Source organism: Schistocerca americana, chromosome 4 (assembly GCF_021461395.2).
Source record: "Schistocerca americana isolate TAMUIC-IGC-003095 chromosome 4, iqSchAmer2.1, whole genome shotgun sequence".
In the NCBI taxonomy this organism is placed as follows: domain Eukaryota; kingdom Metazoa; phylum Arthropoda; class Insecta; order Orthoptera; family Acrididae; genus Schistocerca; species Schistocerca americana.
The window spans coordinates 454,878,086-454,892,296 of record NC_060122.1 but is presented as its reverse complement, the minus strand read 5'-3'; the positions used below and the strand labels follow the sequence as shown (position 1 = coordinate 454,892,296).

Below are 14,211 nucleotides of genomic sequence, written 5' to 3'. Positions count from 1 at the left end.
CTACAAGAGTAAATACATGTACAGCCAATCTGTTGTTACAAAAAGTGTGCTAATGCCCAAATGCACAATAAAATCAATTGAAATACTTCTAGACACAATAAGTTTAGTGATGGTATACATTTTCTTTCAGATATTCATCCACAGTGTAATAAGATTTCTCTGTCAGGTAATCTTTGAGAACTTGTTTAAATTTTGGCAGTTCTGTATGAACACATTTGATATGTAGTGGTAAAGCATTGAACAGCTTAATGCTGGAGTAGTAAACTCCTTTTTGTACCAGAGTGAGACGTTTCATTTCGAAATGTAGATTGTCTTTGTTTCTGGTGTTATAACCATGGAATTTACTGTTGTCTTGGTAGATGGAATAATTTTTGCACACAAAGGTCAGCAAGGAAAAAATATACTGTGAGGCAGTTGTTAGGATACCTATCTTCCGAAACAAGTGCCTGCAAGAGTGTCTTTGATGGACCCCACACATTATTCTGATTGCTTTTTTTTGGATGGTGAAAACTTTTTTTGCAAGTGGTTGGTTCCCCCAGAATATGATAGCATATGACATCAATGAGTGGAAGTAGCCAAAGTAGGCAACCTTAATAGTGTCAACTTCAGCCACTGAAGAAATTACCCATAATGCAAATGTTGCCGAGCTAAGTTTTTTACATAGATGAAGAATGTGAACTGACCAATTACATTTACTGTCTATGTAAGCACCCAGGAATTTTGTATCTTCAACTTTCTGTTTTGGTGGATCTCTACATTTTATGTTAATTTCATCGGGATTACTTTGTGATGTATGGAACCTCATATAATGAGTTTTATCTGCATTGAGTGAGAGATCATTTGAGGAGAACCAATTTAAGATGTCATTAAAAACAGTATTTGTAGCTTGTTCAAGATCATGATCAATCAAATCGAATTAGAATTGTGGTATCATCGGCAAACAGGGTAAATTCGCTGTTTGTCTCAGAACAAAGAGGAAGATCATTAATAAAGATGAGGAAAAGCAGTGGGCCCAAAACGGAGCCTTGAGGCACACCACATGTTATCGTGCCCCATTCAGACGAGGCAGGTTCTCCAGAAGAGCCATTTAGCATTACAGTCTGCTTCCGATCCTGTAGATATGATTGTAGCCACAAGCCAACAGTACCACCTAAACCATAGTATTCTGCCTTTTTCCAAAGAATTTGGTGGTTTACACAGTCAAAGGCTTTCGTAAGATCACAAAAAATACCCACTGGAGACATTTTTTTGTTAATGGCTTCCAAAACTTGGTTGCTGAAAGGGAATATTGCCTGTTCAGTACAAAGACCGGCACGAAAACCAAACTGATTTTTGCTTAAGAAACTGTGGAAGTTGAGATGGTCTACAATCCTCCTGTGCATGAGTTTTTCTAGAATTTTCGAGAAGGTAGTTAATAGGGATATTGGGTGATAGTTTGTAACAATGCTTCTATCACCTTTTTTAAAGAGAGGAATCACTACAGCCAACTTAAATCTGTCAGGGACAATCCCATCTTGTAGGGATGCATTGTATATGTTGCATAAGATGGGACTAACAAATTTATAACAGTGTTTCAGTATTTTACTAGAAATATTGTCCACACCAGCAGAATTTTTATTTTTTAATGATCTAATTACTCTTATGACTTCGCTTACAGTAACTGGAGGTAAGGATAACTGTGGGATTCTGTTGCTAACAGCTTTCTGTAGGAGGGACAATGATTCTTCCATAGAACCATTACAGCCTGTCTTCTCTGCTGCTCTCAAAAAGTGGTTATTAAATATTTCTGCAACCAACTCAGGTTTCTTTATGATACTGTCCCCTGTTTTAATCTCTACCTGAGACATGTTCCCTGTTGTCCTGCAAGTTTCCCTCTTTATTACATTCCATATAGTTTTAATTTTATTTTCTGAGCTTTCAATTTCTGATTTTATGCACATACTTTTAGATTTATTTATAACCTTCTTGAGAATGCTACAGTAAAGTTTGGATTATTACAAGTCCTGAGAGAACTTTATAACATCCTCTTTGTTCTACAAGATGTTATTATCCCTGTAGTGATCCAAGACTTCTTGGCATTGCCTATATGACTATTTCTAACTACTTTTTTGGGAAAGATGGACTCAAATACAGACATGAATTCATTTAAAAATGAATTGTACTTTTTGTTTACATCTGTTTCCCTATAAACTGGGCTCCAATCTATCTCTTTTAGGCTATCATTGAATTTTTTAAGGCCCCGTTCATTTATTATCCTAAAAGATTTCCAAGATTGCTCGGAACTGTTGCACACACTGATGTAATTGAGCCTAAGCAATTGACCACCATGATCAGAAAGGCCAAGGATTGGATGCACAGTGATCTCATTGCATTTAGACTTATCTATAAATATATTATCTATCAGACTTTTACTGTTAACAGTAACCCTAGTTGGGAAATCTACTATTGCCATCAGATTATAAGACTCCATTAAATGTACTAAATCAGCTTTACTATTGCTCTCATTTAGGAAATCAACATTAAAGTCACCAGTAATTATCAAGTCCTTGGACTTTGAGTACAGTATGGATAGTAAAGAATCTAAGTGCTTAAGAAATACATTCAAATTCCCTGAGGGAGATCTATACAATGCTAACACTACAGCCGTGAAGTCATTTACAGTAATCTCAACACCACATACTTCAATTTGTTGCTCTATACAATGGCTCTTTAAATCTAATGCATTGTAAGATATGTTGTTTTTTACATAAATTACCACTCCACCTTTTTCCATGATGGTTCTAGAGTAATGCGCTGCCTGACAGTAACCACTTAGCTGTAACCTTTCAATATCTTTCACATGATGTTCACTAAAACATAATACATCGGTATCTTTTATTCCTTGTGGTTCCTCTAACAGAACAGTAATGTCATTTACTTTATTACCAAGTCCTCCCACATTTTAGTGAAAAATCGTCATTTCTTTGGAATTAGAGACAGATGTAAACTTTTGCCTAAAAAATTATCTGTAGCTACAGACACAGTACATTCATTACTAACAATTTCCTGAAACATTTGAGTTTGAAGCCGAGTCTGACTTGATGGCTGGAGCCATTTAAGTGCGATTGGTTCCAACTTTGGGGTACATTTGTGGACTTCTTCCAATATTTTTGTTTTTAAAAGGGTACCTAATGCTTTTTTTCCTGATCTGTTCAGGTGCATACCGTGTCTTGTAAATAATTCTCGTCCAAAACTGCTTATATCTACAACACGAGTATTTTTAAAACGCTTACACAACTTTGCTAACTTAGAGTTCGTTTGTGAGATAGCCTCATTTACACAGGACTGTGGAATTAAGTCATGTCTCTCTGGAATGTTCACAACAAATACCTTAGACTGATGAAGCGCCGATATTTTCTTCCTGAGCGACTGTATGACATCATTCCCTTCGTTGCAGGCAATGTTGTTTGAGCCACCTATTAAGATCACACACTTGTTTTTCACTTTTTCAGGCTTACACCCCGCTACAACTTCTTGAAGTTTAGCACCTGGCTTCACAATTCCACAGACATTGGCAGCATTAAAACTGCCTGTCACTATATCAGCCCTGCCTCTACCATGACTATCAGTGAAAATGTGAAAATGATTTGTTGATGTTTCACTCACAGCAGACTGGATCACACCACTGCCACTTTCATTGCTGTTAACTGAACGTTGTGGCTTTGGAAGATCAAACCTAACCTTTTTCCTATAGTTTATCGGTACACTCTTCTTACGATGGTTTTCACTTTCTGTGAGACTATTACTAGAACAAAGTACATCAAAATTGTTTACATTCTTGAACCTCGAAACATTTGCTGTAGACGAAGTTTTAGTGCTGATTGTTTGACGCTTGTTGTGTACTACCTTCCATTCTGATGATTTATCAGCGTCATTTTGCACCAATGTAGCCATGTTCTGGCAAAAGTTTTTGTCCTTCTGTCTGTCTTGAAGCAATGGATCCATGTTTCGCTTCATCGTGGCATACTATCCACAAGTTCATCAAGGCACTGATGGTCCAGATTGTCCCACTCCTCAATGGCGATTCGACGTAGATCCCTCAGAGTGGTTGGTGGGTCGCATCATCCATATACAGCCCTTTTCAATCTATCCGAGGCATGTTTGATAAAGTTCATGTCTGGAGAACATGCTGACCACTCTAGTTGGGCAATGTCATTATCCTGAAGGAAGTCATTCACAAGATGTGCACTATGGGGGCACAAATTGTTGTCCATGAAGACTAATGCCTCGCCAATATGCTGCCGATATGGTTGTACTATCGGTCAGAGGATGGCATTCACGTATTGTACAGCCGTTATGGTGCCTTCCATGACCACTAGCGGCATACATTGGCTCCTCATAATGCCACTCTAAAACAGCAAGGAACCGCCCCCTTGCTGCACTCTCTGGACAGTGTGTCTAAGGCATTCAGCCTGAGGGGGTTGCCTCCAAACACATCTCTTACAATTGTCTAGTTGAAGTCATATGCAACACTCATCAGTGAAGAGAATGTGATGCCAATACTGAGAAGTCCATTCGGCATGTTGTTGGGCCCATTTTTACCATGCTGCATGGTGTCGTGGTTGCAAAGATGGTCCTCGCCATGGATGTGGGGTACGAAGTTCCACATCACGCAGTCTGTTGTGCACAGTTTGAGTCATAACATGACATCCTGTGGCTGCACGAAAAGTGTATTCAACATGGTGGCATTGCTGTTAGGGTTCCTCCGAGCCATAATCCCTAGGTAGCGGTCATCCACTGTAGTAGTAGCCCTTGGGCGGCCTGAGCGAGGCATCTCTCTGTATTTTCTCCATGTCTGAACTACCTCGCTTTGGTTCATTCCGATACGCCTGCACACTTCCCTTGTTGAGAGCCCTTCCTGGCACAAAGTAACAATGCAGATGCAATCAAACCACAATATTGACTGTCTAGGCATGGTTGAACTAAAGACAACATGAGCTGTGTACCTTCTTCCTGGTGGAATCACTGGAATTGATCGGCTGTTGGACCCCCTCCATCTAATAAGCACTGCTCATGCATGGTTGTTTACATCTTTGGGTGGGTTTAGTGACATCTCTGAACACTCAAAGGGACTGTGTCTTTGATACAGTATCCACAGTCAACATCTATCTTCAGGAGTTCTGGGAACCGGGGTGATGCAAAACATTTTTGATGTGTGTATATTCAGTGAGAAGTATCCATTAACTGAAAAATTCAGTTTAATTCACTCGCAAGTCATGCTTCATCATAAGACATGTCATCAGATTTAGTGATGTGTTTATGTTCTATGGTCCATAGCTAGTAGGCTATATCACTGAATTTTTCTGTTAAATTCAAAATGGTTATCAGGTTACAAACTGCTTTCAGTGGGGGAGCAGGTTTTTTAAGTGACCATACTGCATATGGAAGATGATCGGTGAGGTTGGCCCCAACCGACTTGAGCAGGGAGTAACACAAGGGGTATTCATAAAAAATTTAATTATTGCTTAATTTCTTGCAGTGTAATGTGGTACAATTTAAAGCTTCCGTGGTGTTTGGTGTTTCACAAAGCATCGTTCACCACTATTTGAAAAAAATGGAAAATTTATGGTACTTTCATTGTATTGGAGAGAAGACAGCAAGGCCACCGAAGGAAATCTCTTGATTTGACAATACAGGGTGAGTCAGAAGGAAAGATTCATACTTTGAGGGGGTGATTGTATTAGTTTCTTTCCTCTTATCTCCCACAACCACCAACCCAAAAAAAAAAAAGAAAAAAAAACCATTTATTGCTACACTACTCTGCACCTTACTCTTTTTTCTCTCTAGTGACACTTAGTAAAGCCTTAAAGGCTCTAATTTTTCCTCCCATCCATTTATTTCCGTGTCCAGAGCAAATATTATTAATGCCAGTAGAACAAAGCATTTGCCTTTCCTCCTGAATCAGCCTGTGTACACACGATATGGTTCCACGCAGTTATCAGTGACAAAAATACTATAAAATACAATCTCATTCAAATAGATTACGGGTGGAGAGTTAATAGCGGGCTTAGCAATGTGACATCAGCCATGCTTGTACCTCCATGATTATTCATGGCTCTTTGCACTAGTGTATAACGTGAGCAAAATAGATTCCAAATTGTCAGAGATCAGTAGAACAATAACCTAATAGGTTCTTGTTTGCAGTATATGAGTCACCAATGCTTCCCAGCATAATACTGTGACAGGTGATGAAAAAAAACTGTAAGCTGAAGAGTGAATCACCCATGTAACTCAGGTGTCTATTTTTATCTGAAATATATCAAAACTTAATTGTGTTGATTGAACCAGCTATTATTATTGTTTATAAAAAACATGAACATAAAATACATGAGCCATAACAAGTAAAACTGACTCTGTGATGCTATGCAGTTGATATGGCAAATAGTTTCATTGGGGAGAATGTAGTTGTATGAGAAATGGTGAACTAAATGAGATTCTCTTATTGTACTGCTATATAATGATATTTGCACTGGACAGTGAAATAAAAGAACAGGAGGCTATGCTGCGTGGCACTAAAGAGAATAAAGGTTAAGGTGAGGAGAATCATAGAGATAAAAGAGATTCTCTTTAAGCTTCAAGCTTCTGAAAAATAGGTGAGAGGAAGGAAATCCTGCTGTTAGGTAACAACAGTGAAAGAGATATGGATCAGCTCCTGCAGAATGAATTAGATAATAAGTACCAGTCACAAGCTTAAGCAAGCTAGGTGAGTGTATTACACGTATTAGCTTTGCGAAAGAATTTGTTAGAAGATCATCATGTTGTGATAGTGAGTGGAATAGGAACCATTACTGATGGATATTAAGGTTTCTGTGTTGTTACTGACTTGACAAGAATTGGTTCAACAATAGACCATACCTATTGTGAAGCTGTTTTAACTTGAGGCATTATTATCAGACCCATTGAACAGCACTGTGAGTGGGTTAACAGTGACGTAGATGAATTATTTTGTGAATTACTGAGTAAAAATTGGTTTGGCGGGTGGCGTTTTCCAAGTTATGGCCTATATTTCAGTAGAAGAGTTTAAGGGCAAGTTGTCTGGACTGATAGCAGTAGTATTAAATTGTGTCTATGTGTATTCTGTTTCATCTGAAGAAGGATCTATCTGAAAGCTAATAATGTTATCAATATTTTTTATGTGCTAATTGTCCATTCAGTCTTTCAGCAGTATGTTGAGTTGTTACATTTACCCCTTCCATTATTTATATTCTACAAAGTACTGTAATTTACCATACTTGTAATATGTTGTTCGGAACATCGTTTAACCACTGAAATACAAATTCCTGTTAATGATGTATGGGAAAAGGAGGAAAACCTATTTACATTACAAAGATCTGCAAATATAAAAACAATATTCTTAGGTTTTGTCACAATCACAATTTTGAAAGTCCTTTCACAGACAAATAAATTCAATGAAAATTAAGTGATTATTACAATACAGAAGGATTCAGTTGGCAATTTAGAGCTATTCACAAAATAATTTGCCATTTCATTAAGCTTTTTAACTCATAAAACTAAAGTTCAAAAAAGAGCAGAAGCTAGTGTAATTTTGTGAGCTTTCAACTACGTTGTGGTTCCCCCCCCCCCCCCCCCCCCCCCCCCCCCCCAGAAGTCACTGTATCATTCATGCAGAGAGGTGTGATTGCCTGTCATCATGTAAGGCAATAATAGTACTATAAGGCCATGATGAATTGGAATACCGACACAAAATCTTATGATCAGAAATTTTTGAACCATAGGCAATGTGACCCCCTCATGAACCATGGACCTTTCTGTTGGTGGGGAGGCTTCTGTGCCTCAGCGATACAGGTATCCATACCATAGGTGCAACCACAATGGAGGGGTATCTGTTGAGAAGCTAGACAAATGTATGTTTCCTAAAGAGGGGCAGAGCCTTTTCAGTAGTTGCAGGGGCAACAGTCTGGATGATTGACTGATCTGGCCTTGTAACACTAACCAAAACAGCCTTGCTGTGCTGGTACTGTGAACAGCTGAAACCGAGGGGAAACTACGGCCGTAATTTTTCCCGAGGGCATGCAGCTTTACTGTATGGATAAATGATGTTGGTGTCCTCTTGGGTAAAATATTCCAGAGGTAAAATAGTCCCCCATTTGTATCTCCTGTGGGGACTACTCAGGAAGACGTTGTTATCAGGAGAAAGAAAACTGGCATTCTACAGATCTGAGCATGGAATGTCAGATCCCTTAATCAGGCAGGTAGGTTAGAAAATTTAAAAACTGAAATGGGTAGGTTAAAATTAGATATAGTGGGAATTAGTGAAATTCGGTGGCAGGAGGAACAAGACTTTTGGTCATGTGAATACAGGGTTATAAATACAAAATCGAATAGGAGTAATGCAGGATAGGTTTAATAATGAATAGGAAAATGGGAATGTGGGTAAGCTACTACAAACAGCATAGTGAATGCATTATTGTGGCTAAGATAGACACAAAGCCCACGCCTGCTACGGTAGTACAAGTTTATATGCCAACTAGCTCCGCAGATGACAAAGAAATTGATGAAATGTATGAAGAGGTAAAAGAAATTATTCAGATAGTGAAGGGAGACGAAAATTTAATAGTCATGGGTGGCTGGGATTTGATAGTAGGAAAAGGGAGACAAGGAAACATAGTAGGTGAATATGGATTGGGGGGAAGAAATGAAAGAGGAAGCTGCCTGGTGGAATTTTGCACAGAGCATAACTTAATCATATCTAACAGTTAGTTCAAGAATCATGAAAGAAGCCTGGAGATACTAGAAGGTGTCAAATAGATTATATAAGGGTAAGACAGAGATGCAGGAACCAGGTTTTAAATTGTAAGACATTTCCAGAGGCAGATGTGGACTCTGACCACAATCTATTGGTTATGAACAGTAGATTAAAACTGAAGAAACTGCAAAAAGGTGGGAATTTTTGAGGAGATTGAACCTGAATAAACTGAAAGAACCAGAGGTTGTAGAGAGCTTTAGGGAGAGCATTAGGGAACAATTGACAGGAATGGGGGAAAGAAATACAGCACAAGAAGAATGGGTAGCTTTGAGAGATGAAATAGTGAAGGTAACAGAGGATCAAATAGGAAAAAAGACTAGGGCTAATAGACATCCTTGGGTAACAGAAGAGATATTGAAATTAATTGATGAAAGGAGAAGATATAAAAATGCAGTAAATGAAGCAGGCAAAAAGGAGTACAAACATCTCAAAAATGAGATGGACAAGAAGTGCAATATGGCTAAGCAGGGATGGCTAGAGGACAAATGTAAGGATGTTGAGGCACATATCACTAGGGGTAAGATAGATACTGCCTACAGGGAAATTAAAGAGACCTTTGGAGAAAAGAGAACCACTTGCAGGAATATCAAGAGCTCAGATGGAAACCCAGTTCTAAGCAAAGAAGGGAAAGCAGAAAGGTGGAAGGAGTATATAGAGGGTCTATACAGGGGTGATGTTCTTGAGGACAATATTATGGAAATAGAAGAGAATGTAGATGAAGATGAAATGGAAGATACAATACTGTGTGAAGAGTTTGACAGAGCACTGAAAGACCCAAGTCAAAACAAGGCCCTGGGAGTAGACAACATTCCATTAGAACAACTGACAGCCATGGGACAGCCAGTCCTGACAAAACTCTACCATCTAGTGAGCAAGATGTATGAGACAGGCGAAATACCTTCAGGCTTCAAGAAGAACATAATAATTCCAATCCCAAAGAAGGCAGGTGTTGACAGATGTGTGAAAATTACTGAACTATCAGTTTAATAAGCTATGGCTGCAAAATACTAACACGAATTCTTTGCACATGAATGGAAAAACTGGTAGAAGCTGACCTGAGGGAAGATCAGTTTGGATTCCGTAGAAATGTTGGAACATGTGAGGCAATACTGACCCTATGGCTTATCTTAGAAAATACACTCCTGGAAATGGAAAAAAGAACACATTGACACCGGTGTGTCAGACCCACCATACTTGCTCCGGACACTGCGAGAGGGCTGTACAAGCAATGATCACACGCACAGCACAGCGGACACACCAGGAACCGTGGTGTTGGCCGTCGAATGGCGCTAGCTGCGCAGCATTTGTGCACCACCGCCGTCAGTGTCAGCCAGTTTGCCGTAGCATACGGAGCTCCATCGCAGTCTTTAACACTGGTAGCATGCCGCGACAGCGTGGACGTGAACCGTATGCGCAGTTGGCGGACTTTGAGCGAGGGCGTATAGTGGGCATGCGGGAGGCCGGGTGGACGTACTGCCGAATTGCTCAACACGTGGGGCGTGAGGTCTCCACAGTACATCGATGTTGTCGCCAGTGGTCGGCGGAAGGTGCACGTGCCCGTCGACCTGGGACCGGACCGCAGCAACGCACGGATGCACGCCAAGACCGTAGGATCCTACGCAGTGCCGTAGGGGACCGCACCGCCACTTCCCAGCAAATTAGGGACACTGTTGCTCCTGGGGTATCGGCGAGGACCATTCGCAACCGTCTCCATGAAGCTGGGCTACGGTCCCGCACACCGTTAGGCCGTCTTCTGCTCACGCCCCAACATCGTGCAGCCCGCCTCCAGTGGTGTCGCGACAGGCGTGAATGGAGGGACGAATGGAGACGTGTCGTCTTCAGCGATGAGAGTCGCTTCTGCCTTGGTGCCAATGATGGTCGTATGCGTGTTTGGCGCCGTGCAGGTGAGCGCCACAATCAGGACTGCATACGACCGAGGCACACAGGGCCAACACCCGGCATCATGGTGTGGGGAGCGATCTCCTACACTGGCCGTACACCACTGGTGATCGTCGAGGGGACACTGAATAGTGCACGGAACATCCAAACCGTCATCAAACCCATCGTTCTACCATTCCTAGACCGGCAAGGGAACTTGCTGTTCCAACAGGACAATGCACGTCCGCATGTATCCCGTGCCACCCAACGTGCTCTAGAAGGTGTAAGTCAACTACCCTGGCCAGCAAGATCTCCGGATCTGTCCCCCATTGAGCATGTTTGGGACTGGATGAAGCGTCGTCTCACGCGGTCTGCACGTCCAGCACGAACGCTGGTCCAACTGAGGCGCCAGGTGGAAATGGCATGGCAAGCCGTTCCACAGGACTACATCCAGCATCTCTACGATCGTCTCCATGGGAGAATAGCAGCCTGCATTGCTGTGAAAGGTGGATATACACTGTACTAGTGCCGACATTGTGCATGCTCTGTTGCCTGTGTCTATGTGCCTGTGGTTCTGTCAGTGTGATCATGTGATGTATCTGACCCCAGGAATGTGTCAATAAAGTTTCCCCTTCCTGGGACAATGAATTCACGGTGTTCTTATTTTAATTTCCAGGAGTGTAGATTAAGGAAAGGCAAACCTACATTTCTAGCATTTGTAGACTTAGAGAAAGCTTTTAACAATGTCGACTGGAATACTCTCTTTCAAAATACAGGGAGCGAAAGGCTATTTACATTTTGTACAGAAACCAGATGGCAGTTGTATGAGTCGAGGGGCATGAAAGGGAAGCAGTGGTTGGGAAGGCAGTGAAACAGGGTTGTAGCCTATCCCCAATGTTATTCAATCTGTATATTGAGCAAGCAGTGGAGGAAATAAAAGAAAAGTTCGGAGTAGGTATTAAAATCCATGGAGAAGAAATAAAAACTTTGAGGTTCGCCGATGACATTGTAATTCTTTCAGACAGCAAAGGACTTAGAAGTGTAGTTGAACGGAATGGATAGTGTCTTGAAAGGAAAATATAATATGAACCTCAACAAAAGTAAAACAAGGATAATGGAATGTAGTCGAATTAAGTCAGGTGATTCTGAGGGATTTAGGTTAGGAAATGAGACGCTTAAGGTAGTAAAGGAGTTTTGCTATTTGGGGAGCAAAATAACTGATGATGGTCAAAGTAGAGAGGATATAAAATGTAGACTGGCAATGGCAAGGAAAACGTTTCTGAAGAAGAGAAATTTATTAACATCGAGTATTGATTTAAGTGTCAGGAAGTCGTTTCTGAAAGTATTTGTATGGAGTGTAGCCATGTATGGAAGTGAAACATGGACGATAAATAGTTTAGACAAGAAAAGAATAGAAGCTTTCTAAATGTGGTGCTACAGAAGAATGCTGAAGATTAGATAGGTAGATTACATAACTAATGAGGAGGTATTGAACATAATTGGAGATAAGAGAAATTTGTGGCACAACTTTACTAAAAGAAGGGATCGGTTGGTAGGGCATATTCTGAGGCATCAAGGGATCACCAATTTAGTATTTGAGGGCAGTGTGGAGGGTAAAAACTGTAGAGGGAGACCAAGAGATGAATTCACTAAACAGATTCAGAAGGATGTAGGTTGCAGTAGGTACTGGGACATGAAGAACATTGTACAGGATAGAGTAGCATGGAAAGCTGCATCAAACTAGTCTCAGGACTGAAGACCACAACAACAACAACAGGGAATATGATGATTGTACTGCTTAGATGCCAGGTGCCCATTAGTGTGTCATTATATAATGAAAGTTGAGCCTATCATGTCTAGTTTATACTCCCAGATTTATTTTTATTGTGGGTCAACTCATTGTTCAACAGCAATGTTTGTCACTACACTGGTGGCTGGAATGTCATCCTTTCTAGGATATTCATTCAAGGAATTATCCAAAACACTATTTGCCTCCTTGTGTTCACAAATCAGTTGCATGACACTTAACCATATGCTGATACTGGGTACCTGTTAAGACCACTGTTGCACCAGTGAACAGCTGGACTGCTGCTATAGTAGCTCAGCCATGCGTAGATGCTGCCCTCAGCTTATTCTACTTTGTTTGCCAACCACCGGTGGAAGACCATAGTACTGATCTTGTTTCCTGGTCCCAGGACAAGAAGTTGGTATTCTATGTAAACACTCATTTCTTTGACATGGCAAATTATATACTTAATGAACTGATTTATCCTTTTGCGTATGATACCCCAGTGGAAAATTTCACAAAGAGCTGTAGGCTGTCAATCACAAATAGAACTGTTATTGAAAAGAGTGATTTCACCACTGTGATTTTAAAAGAGAGACTTATTACTCCTTTGACAGTGTATTATCTCTTTGAGTTGCAGTCAACATAGATTTAGTGGATAGATCTATCAGGATAAAAGGTATGAAATGATATCCTTGACCAGAGTGCACCCTCTTAAACATGCAATTTAGTATCCTTTGTCCTAGCCACTCAGCTGTCAAGCTACTGTGGAAACTGTAACCTGCACAGAATGCAAATGCAAAAGTAATTTCTCATTTATTAGTAGAGTAATCTGCAATTGTGACAGGCTCCAGTTGTGTTCTGTTTTCACCCCATTTGTAGGTAATGATATTGGGCAATAACAGTGGAGCAGTGAGAGATGACAGACATGTGGGTAGGGGCTTATATAGACTCCTTGGGCCTACATTCCTGCTACACCGTATTTTCCTACATTTCATAATGTGTGCCAAATCTGCTCATAGTGGTGGCAGTCCCTTATAGGAAAAGTAATACTTAATTTTCCATGAAAAGGATACAGTAATAATATGAACTAGATTGCACTATTGCTGGATAAAAAGTGGCCTTGTCCTTCACAGGGGATGTCATAGCAGTACCTTTGTATACATTCACTTGGAGACTCCAAAAAAGCTAAACTTTCTTAAATTAACATCCTTGTTCCTATGTCTAGATCTGCATACAATCTCTTATATTGTACAAACCACTGTGAAGTTCATTTAAGAGCATGGTACCATCTGACTTAAGGATTTCTTCCTATTCCAGTCACATATAGAACCTGTGTGCATGCTGTAATTAGTCTAATTTTGTCTTCATTATCTCTACACTTACATCCACACTCTACAAACCACTGAGAAGTGCATGGCACATTGCAGCACCACTTATTATGGTTTCTTCTTGTTATATTCACGTATAGAGTGTAGGAAGAATGATTCCTCTGTATGCGCTGTAATTAATCTAATCATGTCCTCACGATCCTTATGTGAACGGGAACTAGGGAGGGTTGTAGTGTATTCTAGAGTCATCATTTAAATCTGGTTCTTGAAACTTTGTAAGTAGGCTTTCTCAGGAAAGTTTACGCTTATCTTCAAGGGTCTGCCAGTTGAGGTTCTTCAGTAAATCCATGATGCCCTCCTGTAGAACAAACTACAACTACATATGCCATCTATCTTTGTATCCATTCAAT

General features: G+C 40.4%; 1 protein-coding gene across 1 annotated transcript in view; it reads left to right on the top strand.

Moving 5' to 3' along the window:
* Positions 1-14,211, top strand: part of LOC124613051 (hexokinase type 2-like) — a 139,448-nt gene that overhangs the window by 112,564 nt on the left and 12,673 nt on the right. The window lies entirely within an intron of this gene.